The following is an 18,749-nucleotide window of genomic DNA, read 5'->3' as shown; positions in this document are numbered from 1 at the left end:
TCAGCTGCCCCTAAATTTCAATAGATCTGCATAAACCTCCAAAACCCACCCAAAACCCCAACCAGCTTGTTCTTACCCACGATGTTTCTAGTCACCATTATCATTTTTTAGGCCTTCTATGCCATAGCAATGATAACATTGTTGTTGTCAACTCTGAGTTACTGTTTAATCCCTACTATCTTGATTAATTGCATTAAATTGGTATACCAGTGTTAATTAAACAGACGATGGCACAGGCAGCTTTTACTCATTCTTTTGTGTAGATCATTTCCCAGGGCTTCACAGGTTGTGGAAAAATAACAATACAGACACACCACACACCGTATTTCAGCTCAGCTGATAAAGCTATTTTACTCATACAGTGGTCCATGATTTTTTTGCATATCACAGTATAGGTTTAATTACCATGCTGCTGCTGCATGGCAGCTCCCTTCACTTTTTTTTTTTATTTGTATTATTTGCAAGTCGTAATCATGTTTTCCTGTCATCCCCGAGCCATGTGCGTGCATGCGTACAGGCAAATGCCAAGCCTGGAAAGGAAATTTGATGCGTGTCCATGAATTGGAGTTTTCAGACTTTGGCTGAAGATTAGTACATGTAAACATAGCTCTGCCCCCTTCATCTTGGATAATTGGTCACAAATGCTACTTGACACTTCTCAAATCAGACACTTTACATACTTCTGAGCATAGCTGAACTTTTTTGGCAGGAATTAATTTGCTTTGCAACTCAGCTGCTCATTCCTGGCCCGATCCCTACTCCAGTGATTTCAGTGCAATGTTCTGCCAGTGCAAGAAGCACAGAGGCAGGACCAGATCTGTTTGCTAGCGCTGACGAGCCTGGCTTTGTTGACTCCCTCAGAAATACAATTACTGCAGCTAATGTTCTGCCCTTTGCCAGACTTGATTAACAGTGGGATTTTTACCTTCAGGTCCCTCTCTCTATTCCAGTTACTGTACAAGTTACATTGCACCAGGGGACATCTCAGAAAAATGAAGAAGGCAACATAACATCACCAGAAAATGCAACTTCTGACACGTCAGGACCCTTCCACAGCAGCATCAGCTTTATGGGAGATGGCTACAGACACCATCCATCCCCAAAGGGATTGTCTCGGTTTTGTCCTACCTCTCCTGCAAACGGTGCACACTCCAGCAGAGAAGGGGAATCCATTTCTGAAGTACTGATGAAGTTTGAAGTAGCTACAGAATTCCATGCTACTAAACAGCCTCCTGTTTGCTCTGACACTGCTGTGTGTTTACTCACCGTGCACTGGTACTGCAAGAGCTGAGCAGACCATATGCTCACTTAGAAGGGCTGCCAGGTCTCAGGGAGCATTACTGTGCCTATTCCACGAGGGATTTGGGGCAAGAACACGTTCCATAAAGGTTTTCACTAGGAATAATGTATTTTATCTGGTGATTTATTTCTGTCCAGCCTCTGGACTAAATGACAGTTTATCAGCATATCCATGTACATCTATGAATAACCAATGGAAAATAGCATTCACCCTTTATTCACTGGGATGTTGATAAACTGCAACATATTAAAAATGTTTGTCAGTTTGTTCTTTTCAGCTATCAAGTGGGATGTGTGCCAGCATGCCCTCCTCATGCTGGCTGCTTCATCCAGAAAATAGAGAGAAAATGATGAAACAATGCCAGTTCTAGAAGAGGGCAAAGGTTCGCATCGGTTATTTTAGCATTATTGTCTTGCTCATCACTAACGCTGAATCTGTAAATTAGATTGAGCTCCTACCTGCAGAAGCAAAGGATGAAACTTTGCGCTGTGCTTCAGGTATAGACCATGAGAGAAGCAAATGCCTGGTCATGCACTCACATTGGCTTGGTTCTCAGGACTTCACACAGCTCAAAGCACTGATGAGGAGGAGCCAGGACAGGAACAGTCCATGAGATGTTTCTCTGGCCTCTGGTAGCTTGTGCCATAACTGAGAGCTGAATCGCCGCCCAACGAGTCAGGGAACCAGCTGCATGAACCATCTCTCTGTGTGCTTGGTCCCCACACTTTCCAATCATGGTCTTGCAATGGTTCATCCCTAGAAAAGAAGGGTATCTGGTGTTACAAGAGATATGGCAGATTCACTGTGGAGAAGCAAATGCCCTTATTGCCCCTGAATTTGCCATGGAATAATGGAAGAGAAGATATTGCATGCTAGTAGGTCTTGGGTTTTCATAGATTCTTACCTTAAATTAAACAGATGGAGACGTACCTTGCTTCCTCCTGTTTAACTCTGATATTGGAACCGTTATAGGAGTGGTGGGTATGGTATTTATAGGTGAACAGGGCACTAATTGGCAAAGAGATGCAACGTAGCTCTAAAGCCTGAGCTAAGAAGGAGGCTTAGTTTCCATTGCTATTATATATCACTATATAAATTTAGCTTTTGGGTCCAAGACATTTTAAAATAGCATGTCTACTGTTAGAATAGAAGAGTATCAGAAAAAGTGAATTACAGGTTACAGGCTTCTAGTATTTGCAGTAAAAGAACTATTCTCGTAATTACACCTATAGAGTACTCATTTATGTTGTTATTAGGGGAAAAAGATGGTAGAATTAGGATGTATAGAAAGAAAATCCTGCAGAAGAGGAGTCAAATAATTTAGCTGGGACAAAGAACTATGATGGCTATTCAACGCACTTCTGTTTTCAGCACCTGAGCTCACCGTGTGTGTGTGGATCTGCAATGTCCAGCGATTTAGGAGAAACCACTATAGGTCACTGATATCTGGTACAAATGGGAACAAAACACAACCCACAGAAAGGCCTGACCTCACACACAAACCCCCAGATCAGGAGCTGGATGCTTTTTTGCACCATCGAACATCTCCATAGTTTTTGCTAGGCGAGAATGGAAATTGCCCAAATGATTCCATGAGCTCGATACTTTGCAGACAAAAATCCTTTCCCACTACCAAAAAAAGCAAACCCAGACTCCTGAACATTTGAAGTGAGAATAAAATAAATTTTAAAAAAATATTTTTTTTCAGGGGAAAGGTGAACCTCCGTTTTGAGTCATTATTTTGTGGTTGGGGCTAACTGGCCATAGGTACCTGCTGTTGTAAATCCACTGCATTGCCTCCTGGATGTCATTACTGAAAGTAAGTGAACTGCTGCTTCAGTGGCTAAAGATTTACTTGCTTAATGCCTGGTGTCATCAACAAATTCAGGCTAGCAATGACATCCTACTTGTCTAAGCTAATATACAGCTTTGCATTCTCCTTGGTTTTCTTCCCATTCAAACTTATGGCTTAGTGTTAATGTCTACCACTAACCAACATTACAGCTGAAGTGAATGAAGTGATGAATGAACACACAGTTTGCGTGTAGATAATTGGAAGTCCGGCTGAGTAAATCACATTATTTAATGTATCATCATTATGTTTGTATTTAAAAAGCATCTAAACAATATTATTTCTTCTGTAACTCCATCCCTTCAGTGCTCTGACACCAGGAATGAATTGTGCTATGCATTTTAGTAGAGATTTGTTTTCTAAAAAATAATGGAACCACTCAGAGCTTAAATCATTGCTGTAATAAGTTAGTAAGTTGTCCCTACTTGAGAAAACTCTTGTGTCAGGAGTAAAACTCCTTGTTTGGCTGTGCTGCAGAAAAATAGGATGATATTTAATTATGACAATTCAAACTCATCTGGTTTCTCCAAGTGCAGACTACATTGATTTACACTACTAATATAGAAAAGACTGAATTAAAAAGCTGGTTTATTTAGAAACTTACTTATTCCTAAAAATGTCTGTTCAGCTCATTTTTAAATCTGATTTCTTATCCCAGGTGAATTACACTGCATTTCTGAACCTCAGAAACTGCTTGTACATGATAACAGCTGATAGAAGCACCAGCATAGTTTGGTCATTTTGATTGTATGATTTTTGTTTGTTTCTTTGTTAGACAATGGTGTTTGCAAAAGAGAAATTAAGAGCACCAGAGACAGAATTACAGATCACGGATAGTTTATGAGACTTAATATTAGTATAGGACCACAGTCTGTAAGATCAGTGGCAAATGAAACCAGCTTTCAGGCAGAATCAATGTCTTGTTCTGAAAAAACAGTAAGGAAAATCCGTGCCAGTGTTTCAGCATGACAAATGAACTTAGGCAAGTTGAAGATAATCATGATTATTTAATATTCCACAGCTTTACAACTCGATACTCTGTGGACAAAAGATCAGAAGGCTGCTGAGTCCAAAGTTTTGAATCTTTGGGTCAATATGCTTCTCATGTCTTCAGCATTTAGTTTAATTTAGGAGGAAACAGTTCTGAGCTAAGATAAGATCTGAAACAAAATTGACGTGGACTCACAACATGGCCTAACATAACAATTTAATCTATCCTGTGCTTCCCCTGAAAGAAGGCTTAATAACTGTGGTATGATTTCACCTGCTGCTTCTAACATTTGCTCATTCTTTTTTCCTGAGCAAATTTGGATTATCAGATGGCGAGCAGCTTTGTTCATGGTAGACAAACTTGAATTCATTTAGGATTAATAACAATGGGTTCAATCCTGGATTCAACGGCAGTCTTAATGAATGGAGTCTTTGGAAGACAAATATTTGTTTGTGTTAAAGAGAAATAATTAATTCTCAATTTTGCTGGATATCAGGTGCTTACAGCACACATCACAAAATATTTTCCCTATGTATCCAGCCTTGGGCATACGAACTGCAGGAACATTCCCCAAGCCCTGGCATTGCAGATACAGGCCATTTTGACCTTGTCATTTCAAAATCTGAAGTTTCACAATGAATTATTTGGTGTGAGGAAAAACGTGTCTCTTACTCACAGTATTTTCTCAGGCCCTCTTGGTGATCTGATGCTGGGGAGTAAGGAGAGAGAAAGGTCCATGTCACTGTGATCCATCAGCAGTCGCAGGTCGAGATAGGACTACTCAGATGGAGGAACCCAGGCTGGATCTGGATTTTGGCCCAATCCTCACCATTGTCTGAGACGTGAGCATCTTCCAAATTCCTGTGGGAAATCCTGTACTCTTTACTACTTTCCCTGTCCCTTGGGAAGCAACCAGAGCACACACCACCACCGTGCCTGGCCAGGGAGGAGCCGGCTGAGCCGCCAGGCTGGGCTGCGCTGCCCAAAACTGAGTACCCGCTCACCTCGGTAAAAATTAGCAGACCTCAGTAAATTTACCCTGCAGCCAATTTTACCCTGGCAAAACATCGCCCACACTGCTAGAGTTTAGGACAACAAATTAGAGCTTTTCATATGCACTGAAAGCTTTTTACTTTCTTTTTCCCCCCCCCCCCCCCCCCAAGTAACATCCAGTTGCTTAATTCCATTTGAAATCACCCGGGGTAGGCACCTAAATACCTAAATAATCTTGTCCTTCATGCCTGTCAACATCTTGAGGCACCTAACCACCTTTAGAGATGTGGTGTGAAAGCTTGTGAACGATGCAATCGAGGAGGGAAACAAAAGACAAGTATCCCTATTTGCTGCCCAAGAATCCACAAAGAATGCTGCTTCAGCTCTGCTCTGATTTCTAATTAGATTATGAGTGATGTAGGACTCTGAAGCCAAGCTGGAGTTTGTGCTAGCACTTTGCATGTATGAATGACAAAGGGACACCACTTTCATATTGATTTAAGCAAGCCAGTGGAAGAATGTTTAAACATCAAGTGCTTGATGCCCCAGTTTGCCAGAGCACCTGGAAATATCAAATTAATTCCAGGTGTTCTGCCATTAAGACAGGCTTGCTGCTTTTACAGCCACACACACAAAATGTGGCTCCCAGTTCCACAAATAAAAACTGAGTGGTTTCTGCTCCTAATGCCTCGATAACTCTGACATATTGCAAGTTCTGGAAAGAATTTTAATCTACATAGTTTTTTAAATGGGGAGGGGAGCGAGGGGGGAGGGATTTTAAATATGCTGCATACAATTTGTGATGGTCATCTCTAAAATGCAGCTCCATTATCCTTTTCCATTTGGAATGAATGAGGCTAATTAATTTCAGGCCATACTTGATGAGGTCAGCACCATACGAAGGGTGCGTGCTAGACATTGCTAATCTCTTTCAGCTGAGAGTGATGAATTAAAGATGAAGCATTCCTTTGCAGGCCTAATTTAGAATGTATATCAAAAACCTACAGCAAATAATACTATACCCTACAACAAAGGAAAACTTGTTCTCTCAGGCTCCCATGTAGGGTTGATTTTAAAGGCATTTTCATTTCACTTTGGAATTCCAGCTGTGGATGGGTGAAACAGTTCAGAAAATTCAAGCTTTCTCTCTTTCTATTGCTTTTATGGACAAAAGTAGGCAAGGGGGGGCTAAGGGGAGAGAGAAACTAGTCACTGTTTGATCCTGTATATACTGTGATTCTGACTGTATGCGCGACATTTAGGAAAGCTGCCAGGGTTTTGTGCTCCCCAAGTACCTGTGACGCGACACCCCCCCCACAGTGCACGCAGAAATTTTACTGTTGGGTTTTTTAAGTCTACGGGGAAAGCTATCAAGTGTCCCGTTTTTTTCGGCATCATCTCAAGGATGTTTTGTTGGACATCGCAGGCTTTTCCCCGGGAAGCAGGACGGGTCCGGCAATTCTGCTGGGTCACCCAACGAGGACACAAGAGCTTCCAAGCCAACATGGAGCTGTATTTCTCCAGATGCTTTTGCAGGGAAAACACCTCACTATGCAAAAAGATTCTGTTACATCTAGGAGCACAGGTAGCAAAATCTAACGGAAAAAGTCACTGCAAAAGCAACCACACCAGGTCTGGAAGCAGTACAAATTGCTACAGAGCTCTCAAATTTGCTGGACTTGGGGTTCAGCCAAGCTTTGCCACCTTTCCCTTAGGCAAAGCCCCCCATAAAGTCAATAGGCGTTTCCCCCAAGTGAGGGACTGCAGGATTCAGCCCCGTGGACAGCAAGGAAATAACCTTGATTGTCATTTCAGTAGAATAGAGACTATGAAATCCTAATCTATCCTCTGAAGGAGGCTGAAAACAATAGACCACCAGCTTCCCCACCACTTTGCTCTTTAATACCTGGCAGTTCCTTGAAACTCTTGACAGGTTGCCGCAGCAAGTCGAAGTTCCCAACTGGTGGCCATAAGCGGCTGCCGTCTTTGTATCCCAGTAGTCCTCATTAGAACAAAGCTGCTTCGAATTAAATCCAATCTACATGCCGAATCAATCTTTCAACCCTTTGATTGCTTCTGAAAATATTTATATTTCTTAATAATGCACATTTTGTCCCACAGCCTGTGATTAAACCCAGACAAGGTCCGGAGAAGCCTGAAGTATATGTGGAAGGGGTTATTTTGGACAGGAAAAGAAAGATAAAGAACACAGGTTTTTCCTATTGTGAAACCATTAGAGTGTATAAATCTAGCAATTGCAGTTGTATAAGCATCAGAGTGGGGTTGTAATAAATACAGATTGGGGTATTATAGTAACCAAATGGAGTTTATGGATTATGTTCACTAGTTCATATTTCTCAGCTACTACAATCTAACTAGCATCGTGCTGCACTCAGCTCTTTTAATATTCCCTATTAATATTCTCTTTACATGTTTGTGGGGGAAAAAAAAGTTAGAAATCAACTGCTGCTCTGTGTAAAACAAACATGTTTAAAGAATCATGCCCTCCAAAGAGAAAAATAAACAAGGGGATGCTGCAAAGCAACTGTGTTAGAAGGGCACGGGTTGCGGCTGGCTGAAATCGGCTCCGTTCTGCTTAAAGTTAATAACTTCCATCTGAGTGAGAATCTGGCCCTAATGCAGGGCATTTGCTGCATGAAAATTAGGATGTAAAAATGAAGACAATAACTGCTACTATCCCTTACCCGGGTAAATTTTTAAGGTGGTAAATAATAAGCTTTGGCTGGAGATGAGAAACACACAAAGGCTTTGAAGCTGTGCTTTGTGGTAAATAGCATATTACTCCCTCCTCAAAAAATAGCATACATCGCAGGTAAGATATGTGGAGTTGAAGGGAAAGATACATTCCTTGGCTGAGAAGTAGCCCAGATAGGGCCTGATCCTCCAGAGTGGGAATTTGCCGTCGATTAAGAAGGTGGCTGTGGCTGGGGACACAGATCAGATAAAGGCACTGTACCTGTCTCCCTCCCTAAACATAAATGACTGCCCTTGTCTATAATAAAAGGGAAAAATTGACTTTGGAAAACATGCCACCATAAATCCCCTTGGATAAAGTAGTACAATGCCTGGGTGAGAGGGAAAGAAATCCTAGAAACTAAAAACATATAATGCTTATTTAATATCACTGTCATCATCAGCATCACATACTAAATACATCTAATATTCTGGTAAATGCTTGTGACAGTTTTGCTTGTGACAGTTTCCCCTTTTGTAAAGGAGAGAAGGAAATATTTTCCAGTTAAAATATTATTCATTGATTCTTTCATCACATATTTCATTATATTAAGCTGTAATTTCCTAAATATGTTGGGGCGGTGGTACTATTATTATACATATATCCTGAGCCTTGACAGCTATTTTGCATTAATATATGATTTGGATGCTCAGTCTTTAAGGTAGAGAGAAGTTTTTTATCATCACCAAAAATAAGGGGAGAGGAGTGATGAAAAAAACCTCTCACAAATAGGGACGGATCCAAAATCTAATGACATGCATGAAAATCCATTTTGGATCAGGCCCCTGGCAGAACATTATATTGCATAACCAGTATTTTCTGAATATCTTCTATTGTTTGACAACCCTGATTTCACACTAAACTTGGAGTTCGTTTCCGAACAGAAGCTTTTTGTATAGAAACTTTAAATCATATCCCTTCATGAACACACACATACCATAGAGGATATTGTCTTATTAAAGAGTTTAAGCCTAAAGGTGTATGCCTATTTTTAAAAGAAATTTTCTGATTGTAGATAACTGCTCAATTTGATTTAGTGTCCAATGATAGTGATGGGGTTGATAACTGAGCATTCATCGGTAATTCATCTTGTGCTAGTAGAAATTTACAGCAAAGCAGTGCTTTCCCAACACTGACAAGTCCTATTAATCTTCTTCAGACACATTTCAATAGGTGTCTCCATCTGTGCCCAACATCTAAACACTCTGGCATCACTAGGGACTTGGAGGCACCTTCATTTCAGGTTACACTAGTGAAAATGTGATACTAGATTGTACTCTATTTTTAACCTAATTCTCTCTTTTCATTCAATTAGCCTTTCTTGCCTGCATTTTTCTACTCATGTGTAACATCCTTTTCCCAGGAAGAGCTTAAAAATGAGATTTAGTTACTTAAAGAGACAGAATCTGCCAGGGCAAGAGCAACCAAGAGCTTAATACATAAAAGCAGAATAATAAAGCTCACGCATACAGTGTGGAGACCATATCGCAGCCGCAAAACACGTCCTGTGTTGCATGCCCACGATATTACCCTCCCGATGCACCTCTTACAGGCATTGTTCAGTTAGGACCAGTCTGAAACTAAACACCCCACCTCCAGCTTCCCAAATTTTAAAACAATTGCAGAGTATTTGGGGTTTGAAATCCAGTATGTACCAAAACATCTCTGTTTGTTCAGGCTGTATGGGGATCACCACCATACCTCCCCACTTCACTTTACATATACGGCTAATGCATGAACAAACACAGCACAGTCAAATTACAGCAATGACATTTATGGGTGGATTATGTTCCAACTTCCTCGCTTATTATTAAAAGCAAGTAAATTACACAGCACATGGAAGAGATAGGGTGCAAATGCAGGCGAATTTCCACTCGGGACCAAATGTTGTTTTTTCACTTTCAAAGCTGCGACAAGTTTGCTAGCAGACGCAGCACAGCTTTAAAGCTTACTCATTCAAAAATGTGTGTTTGGGTTCTTTTCTTCCCTCCTTACTCCATTTGCGTTTGCCTTTCAAAGAAGAGCAGATGCACACCGTTTGGGTTTGGGTGGCTCCTCCTGCTCTGAACTTTCTTCTGAAAAGAGCAAACCATGAGCCGTGCGTCTGCTCCACAACTCGGAGGCAGTTTCAAACTTTGTTTCTGGCTTTATGAAGTTCTCTTGCGAGTCTTATTATAGATCTAAATGACCTTATTGTAGGTGGCAAGTTTAAATGTGCCATATTAATAACTTGTTATCCAAGACAAATTAAGTCCTTATGTGTCAAAAGCACTCTGCTCTGGATTACCTACAAGACAAGTATTTATTGAATAAACGTTGGATCCAATTTCATTTTAATGTGACTGACTGTATGCTTCAGCCCCTTAGAATGAGATAAAAACACTCAAACTTATAACTGTATTGCAACGTTACACCTAACTTGTCTATTTCTATTATTGTCTTTTTAATGTGGGATATCAAAAGTGTTTGGGGGTTTTAAGGAATTATTATTATCATTATTATTATTGTTATTATTATTATTATTATTATTATGAGCAAGGAGAGAGATAGAAAAAAAGACTGGCATTCAGCCTAAAGAGAAATCATTGAAACAAATTAATCCTATGCCGTTTAAATTGACATGGTAATCCATCATCAGCAAAGGGAGACTCTGAAAGCAATCTAGAATCTGCAGTGTTCTTTCACTGGCCCTCAGGCGCAAAGACAGATAGTGAAAGAGGAAGAGGGGAAAAAAAAAAAATCATAAAAGTTAGCAGCGCCTTAGCAAAGGGAAGAGCTAGAGAGAGCAGCTTGCACTTTTTCCTGCTTTCAACTGTCCAGTTCAGAAAGCAATGTTGATTAACCTTCAGCCGTTGCCTACTAACGTTTACTTCTGTATGTCAAATCATCCTCAGCTGCTGAGATATGAGTAATTTCAAATAGTGCAGAGCCCCCATCCTATATAAACTCCACCATTGAAAACTCCGCCAAACATCAACTTGGACATTTCTGCTTACAGAGGGCCTTTTATTAGCCTAAACTTGATCGTTCCAAATGGACAATAAATTCTATCTTCACAGCCCTGGAGAAAAGAGCTGTGCTATCCCAGGGAGTTTAACAGCCAGGATTTTCGTACAGCTAGCATGAAAAAGCTGGAGTTTTTTATTTGGGTTTGGGGTATTTTTTTTGTCTATCCCCCATTCTCTCAGCAGGGCTGTCCACTATAATGTATGCTTCCCAAGGGTTTTTCAATCTAGTTTTAAATATCTAAAGCGACGAGACTTTGTGCACCTTTAAACTTTTATTATACTTATGGTCAGAAGAAAACATAAACCTCTTGGGCCTTGAAAGCCCGTTGCAATACAGCCATTATCCCTATAATGTCAACAGAGTACAAAACTCTCTAGAAATAAACCTTTTAAGAACAGCTTTCCCTGCCTCGTGTTTTCTTTTAAGGTCAGTGGTGCATCACTTTTTGGAAAACGTTTCCCCTCTCTGGCCAGGTTTAGCAATCTGAAATAGAATGTATATTACTAAATGAATAGGTTTAATTTTAGATGCTGAAAAAATAAATAGAAGAAGAGAGCTAGGGCAGGAATAATACCTTTCAGTTAGAAACAGACATAGTAGAAAGAAAAAGTCAGAACTTTAGTGCCAGGGGCAAAGGGGTGAAAGGCTGGCTAATATGAACCATATCCAACATCTGCCCTATTTTAATTTAGCAGGGATAAAGTTTCTTCTTTTTTATTATTAAGAAAACTTTATGTGGCAGAGAAACCCATGAGCTATGTTATCAAAACTGTTTTATTGTCACACTGAAACTTAGAACTATTAAGAATTGGCGGGGCAAAGAGATAAAAACTCCCCTTCTCTCTCCTTTTATACTCTGTGACAAGCCTGGGCTCGGGTCCTGGCGTCTGGGATGTCCTTTTCATGTCTTTATGAAGTACTGCACTTGGGGCTGTAATAGAAAGGGGAGGTTAATTGTTCAGGATGGGTCCAAACGATTGATTCTCCAGGTTAAAAAATGAATAAATAAATAAATAACTATGAAGATTTAAAACAAACTACCGCTGCGAAGACGCTCGCGGTAGTCGCGCTCAGAGATGAGTGATGGTGGTGGTGTGCAGCAAGTGTAAAGAAGGGCTGGACTGGGGACCTGTATGAGAAACAGCCCAAATTGCCAGGCTGGAACAAGATCTCGCTCCATGTAAAAGTGTTCCACCTCGACAGTGCAAATTCTACTATAAACTCACAAAGTATGCTAAAACACATGTGAGTAGCTGCAGGAGTAAAAGAGCAAATTGGTTTCTGACAAAAGAAGGATAAATACCTTTGGATAATCTAAAGTTAGAATTTGATTGAAAGCATAACATTCCTTTAAGCATCAATATGCTTAGGATCCAAAATACGGTTATTTTATTACCAGTTAATACTTAGATCAAAGCAAAACACTGTAGCTGGAAGGGACATTCTCTCTGGAAATAAAGTTCCATGTAATTATTTCCTATTAAAAACTAAAACTGGTGTTAGATTCAAAAATTTGTGCTTCCTTACATGTGATATAATGCAAGCTTGTCAAGAGAGGCAGACGTGCCACTTTTCACTGTTTGCTGATATCCCTTTCCTTTAAAGTTTTCAGTTTAGCTTTAACCCTTTGAACGTGAAAAATTTTCATCCGATTTACCTCAGCCAAACACAGGGGATTATTTGGATAATATTGACTAATTTCCTACAAACAGGAATTAGAATTTGATATAAGTTAACACCATTTTAAAAAAAGTCTCCAAACATAAGGAGGTAAAATATAAAGAAAATGAGATGACGATTGATAGGCAATTGAAACTTAAACCTTAAATTGCAAACAAGTATTTTACTCTTGGGTAAAACAACTCATCTTAATTCAACTCGGGACATGGAGTTTAAAATATGCACTCAAAATATTTCCAAGAAAGCTGCAACCTTTCAGAGGAGACAGATAAGAATGTATTTTAATTATGAGGTTATAAATACGCGATCTATTTATTTCTTTTTACCATCCCCTAATTGGTACATAACATTGTTCAGATGCAGTTATACATCTATCCATCTGTCTCTATTCCTGTCCAGGGTTTTGTTTTTATTTTATTTTTTCTTTTCTTTTCCTGATAGTTCAATCCCTATTTATGTCATCTCTGAAGCAGGCCCTGGGAAAAAAGGGATCTATCTTTCTGTATTTATAATCTACCGTAGAATAAATAGGGAATGGTTCCTTTTTACAACTGGTGGGCTAGTATTAGGAGTAGCAATATGAAATATTTAGACACATTATTTCAAGCTTTCCAGCTGCTTCTGATTCTGCTAATTATTTTTGATCTGTCACTCAGAAATAAAAAAAAAACTTTAAAGAGTTCATTAGGACTGCGGAAGGGAAGAGGAGTCAGATATAAGGCAGCAATTATAATTTGGTTTTAACATTTTTTTTATTTTTTGCTGACTGCTCAGCTATATTGTTTAGTAGAAGGATGGCTACAATATAATTCTATATTAAGAGCTAGTTAAATAGGGAAGGAGCTGAGACATTCAGCTGGGATATTGTTTGCTAGCTCAATTAGTATCCAAAGAATTTGAAAGTACAATAAATGTATCTGAAGATCATATCTAAACATACTTACCAAAAAGTACCCACCTCTCTCAGCAGTTCACATATTTCTGCCTTCTGACTGGGAGGGAAAAAAAAGAAAAAAAGCAGTTCAGATGCATAGGTTAAGATTGGCATATGGCAAGGTTTGTGTGAAATACAAAGAAACCTGTATTGCACTCAACAATTTCATTGCTTAAACATATAGTTTAGAAGCATCTTTTCCTTAAACATGTGGTTCAATAGCGTTTTCTTCAAAGGAACAATTCAACGTGTTAAAAGATTTAAGAACAAAGAATGTGCTGCAAAATGCAAATTCTTACAGTGTTATACTGTGTATGCAATTATGTATGTAGGCAGATAGATATAATTTGAGAGTTATTAACTTTCAACATCAATGATGTACCCTGAATCAATACAATGTAACTACCTATTAAAATATAAACCAGGTGTGTTACCAGGCAAATACAGTCTGAGAAGCTTTTCCAGTTTTTTTTTTTTTCTTTAAAGATTGCAGCTCTACTATGGACAAGAAGCTCAAGAGATTGCTGCTGGTCTTAAAGATGGAGATTGCTTTGCTTTTTGCAATATCTGACGTTTCTAGAATGTTTCATTTCCTCCACGTTTGAAAAAAAAAAAAAAAGATTAAAAAAAAAAAACAAACCTCTGAAATGGTGTAAAGGGAATGAATTGTCTCACAAATATCCGTACATTTATGCACCTCCCAGTGCATGGGAAAGAGAAAAGTTTCCTTTCCATTCCCATTTTTCCTTTGGATCAAGGGAGGGGAACGGAGGGAACAGAAATCATTTTAAGCCTTGCCTCCCCGTCGGATCGACCCCTCTTGCAAATCCCTTTCTTCTGCCCTCCCTCCCCCAAACACACAGCCTGGCGCAGTTAACCTTGGAGCAGCGCTGGGGAGGGAAGGGTTAATGAAACCAAGCTCTTTACGACCTCCAGGGTCAGACTCTTCCTATCTGCAATCTAAGGAATTAGGTAAGGAGGTTATAAGATTATAGTGAAAGGAGTTATAGGCCCTCGTAGCCTCACACCTGAACATATTGGGCTAATCCACTGGGATTCTTAAAAATCGCTTCAGCTATGGAAAACTGTTAATTAGGCTGAGTCTATCCCGAGGTTTCCTGTTGCACTAGTGATCCAGCCGAGCTGCCTGCGCTCCGTAGGCTCACATGAAATGCGCTTGATATGCCTATTTTTTTTCCCCCTTCTCCACAGCTAAAAACAGCATCAGCCACTGATTTCGGGAGAAAGCAAAGTTTGGGCGAAATTCAGCCCCAGAGATGAGCAAAAGTCATTTCCCTCCCCCCTCGTCCCTGAGCCCGGAGTGCCCGGCAGGCTATTTGCAGCTGTTTCTAACTTCAGTGTTTGTTTACAGTAGCAAAATTAGCACTTGGAGGAGAAGTGAAAAGCTGTTTTCACATCAGTTTTACTCCTCGGTTCCTAGCTTTAGATGTCTTTCCTCCCTCCCAGCAATCAGCATCGTTTAAAGTGCGGCTCAAACTTTTTCTCGCTCCTTCGACTCAGTTCTCTGCGGTCGCATCCTATTTTCTGCTAAAGAAAAATACACAGAGAGAAGGTAGCGTTTGAACACGGCCCAAACATCAGTGATTCGAGGCCAAAAAAAAAAAAAAATCCCGAGTACCCCTAAAAAACGTATTTTAACGTCGCTTGGCAGAGCCGTGCCCTGCTCCCAGTTTTCTGCCCTTTGGCACTTAGACGTTTGCTTGTCTCCAGCAAAGTTTTCTTTAATCCGCCGAGACACCCAGGGCTGTACCTGCGCCACGGCTGAACTGCTCCCTAAGACCGGTAAAATCCTGCAGCAGCAGCTCCCCAACTTCAATACTTAAAGCACGGGCTGGTTTTAGCCATTTTGTCATCTGCAGAAATGCTGATATTTTTTTTATGCCACTTGTGGTCACCCTCGAATGGCAGTAATCTGCAGATTACATATTACGAGCCTTGTCATTACGTGGATAAAATGAGGTGGTTAAACGCAACGAACTTGTAGGAGAAGGATTTAAACCCCTCGCATCTGAGCTGGATGCGCCCTCGCTTCTGCTGCTAGAGACCCCCCTGCCTGGTGGACGCACGGGGCTGGAGACCCCTCAACTTCACCTCGAAGTCAGGCGCCCGTTTACCCCAGCCCTCGCCTTCCCCTCGCTCCTGGGTCTTTTGTCCCCATTTTCGTGGTGTCTCAGCATTGCTCCACAGAGGCGACTTTTCTCTGCCTCTCCCGGATTTGCTCTGTAGCATTTCTAGGCTCCTACTTGCCTGCTCTCCCCCCGTTTGCCTCTTTCATGTGTGTCCCTGATCCCTCTCCAGCTGATGTGATTCTTTAGAAATGTGGGTCTTATCCCGTCCCTACCTTTGCCGGGTCTGATTAGATATTATTTTTTCATTGGCTGTGCTGCAATGGGTTCCTCCCTTTAATCTCTCGATATATTTTCCCCCTCCCGGTATAACCAAATCCGTGAAATTCACAGCCTCTCTCTTTGACACGACTGGCTCGTCTAATCACTCCATATCGATTTCCCTAACTCTTTTCATCCAGCTGAAGACACATCTTAAAACACTCCAAGCCAGAGTGTGCTCTTTGCTTTATACACACTAATAAAATGATTTACCCTTCTCTCTCTGCTCTCCTCACAGGAGAAAATCGTTCAAGTCCCGGCTATTTGTGTGTGATCAGTAAATATTTAGTGTGGCGACATCTTCAGCTCCTCTCCTGATCAATACGCAGCCCAACAGGAGGTGGACTATTGTCCGGGTAGTGACTTGCTGAGATCTCCTTTAGATGAATTCTTTGCCCCCCATACAGTCTGTTATGATTTATCCTCGAAGGTAACCAGTAAAGAGAAATTGAGGCTTTAAAAACGTCTGTTTCTAACCTGTTTACCGTGACATTAAAGCACCTAAGCGAGGAATGGCTAATTCCTCCCCGTCTCCCATCTCTCTTTGATGGGCTAACGCATCCAAAGCGCTGCTAGAAAATGAATACCAAACCGGGCAGCCGTCGCACGGTTGCTCCGCATCCCTGTACCCTTCTGTCCCCTCTTCCCCGGCCCCTCCAGCAAAAACCCGTCCTGTCTCTGCGGTGCAATGTCACGATAAAGGGGCGATTCCCCGGTCCCACTCTGCAGCATCTCCGGGCACTGGACTTGCTCCCACAGCTCTGCCTCGGCGGGTGGGTGACGAAGTGCCCAGGGATGGAGGGTGCCCCAGCAACTTCCAGCCCAACTCCCTGCTCCTCCGCACCGCATCCCGCAGCTCTGCCTGCCCCAGGTTCAGGCTGAGGCAGGGCTGGGAGCTGAATCCTTTTTTGTTTGTTTGTCTGTTTAGGGGAGGTTTTGAACGACATGGAAAATCTGCAGTGAAGGGGAAAAAAAAATGGAAATTGAGAAGAGCTTAAAGCCCAGTTCTTGTGGTTAACCATACACGAGAGCTTTCCCAGGGTGATAAAATGGGCAGAAAGAGAAGTTCGTGTGTGTATGTGTATGTTTTATCCTGATCTGTTATTTCACTCCTGGGAAAGCCTATGCCTCGAACAGGATATATTTCCACTTGTAATTACCCCAGGACTGTGTGCTGTGTGCCCGCTGATCTCCGGTTAGATGTCTGTGCAGCACACCCAGGCGAGACAGCTACGCCTTGTGTGCGTGTGTCTGTCTTTGATGCAGGGCTGGGTGCCTATACACAATAGATACGCAGTTATATCTGTAGTGTGTGTGTCTGTGCTTACTCACATCATGTGCTGTAGCCCACAGAAGTGCACAGCTATGTATTTTGGTTCCGTGTGTGTGCCTTCGCACATAAGCTATAGGTCGAAGGCGTTTATCTCTGTAAACGTACGTTGCATGCATACGTGCTGCATAAATGTATGGCTGTGCATTAGAGATGTGCGACTCTCATTCGAATCTAAAGCCAGCCACATCCACCTGTTAACTTTGTTTAGAAACCACTTTCGCTAATGGCTTTTCGCTAACTTATTCAGTCCGTCACTCGAGTATAGGAGGCAATGGAGGGGAAAAACCCATATGAAACCCTGCTTACAGCCTCTCTTCGAGAGGACGCTTTACACACCTTGCCTCGACAGAGCTCCTATAGAGCGCTTATCTCTCGAATATATCTTTATACTAATGCATACTTAATTGGTCTGTCTTGACTGTCCATATAAAACAATTTAATTAGGGTGCTTTCTGCTTTGGAAAGAAAGAAAAAAAATCTGCCCGGCATTTATTGTATTTAGCACCAATACAGGCAGAAAATGTTGCACAAGTTTTTGGTTGAAAGAGCACCTATGTGTCCATTGAAGGGCGTTGATCCGAAAAGACAGAGAGGACAAGTAAAATCGATTTGAAGCGACCCTCTCTGTCCCTTTCACACCATTCAGACACTCCATTCCTTCTAAGACAAAGACCCAGCGCCTTGGGAATGCTGGCAAGGGGGAAAAAAAGGAGGAAAAAAAAAAAAGGGGGGGGGGGGGGGAGGCTTCAATCCCCCCAAGCAAAAGGGAGAGCTCTGAAATTCCTTCATATTGCTGTTATTTACCCCCCAAGATATGTTCAACTCCAGGATTTTCTTCAATTCGGCGCCTAACACTGCTGCTGCGAGGAATGTCCCTGGAAGGGGAGGAGGTAATTATGGCTATTAGTGCTGCGAGCCCAGCCTCAACCTTGGTCACTCGCAGGCTTTTAGGGTTAAAATAGCCCTCACCTCTGACCCCTGCAGAGCAAAGTTGTAGCTATCGCCACAAGTTGGGCCAAAGTTTTCAAATCCAGGGCTGTGCAACACCGGAGGGGGGAAACTTCTCCCCCGAATTATTTTTGGTTGGGATTTAAATCATCTTTAGTCTATTTAATTGCCTTTCCCTCCTCCTTTTGCCAAACAATCCCTTTCGGAGAGGTGGGGGGGAGATCTCGAAATGCCCTGCTCCCACTACCTTTCCCACTGCTCTTTCCATTTAGGTTTAATTTGGCAGTTTGTTTTCAAGCATGAAAATGGTTATCATCAAACTGAATTACTAGGTCATCCTTTCATCCACGGATCTCAACAATAAATGGGTGGGGGGGCTCCCCCCTTTAGGCTTTCCCCACCCGTTCAGCTTTGCAGAAAATGAGCGTTTGGAAAAGGGGAGAAAGGATGAAAAGCTTGAATTTGTCTCCTGTGCTTTCTGCACACCTTCACGATCCTCCTCTGCAAGGGGGGATTTTGGAGCCGGGGGTGGGGGTGGGGGGGGCG

The sequence above is a fragment of the Pygoscelis adeliae genome, unplaced genomic scaffold (assembly GCF_000699105.1).
Source record: "Pygoscelis adeliae isolate BGI_AS28 unplaced genomic scaffold, ASM69910v1 Scaffold21, whole genome shotgun sequence".
NCBI classification, from domain to species: Eukaryota; Metazoa; Chordata; class Aves; order Sphenisciformes; family Spheniscidae; genus Pygoscelis; species Pygoscelis adeliae.
The sequence above is the reverse complement of the archived record's forward strand: the minus strand, read 5'-3'. Positions refer to the sequence as shown.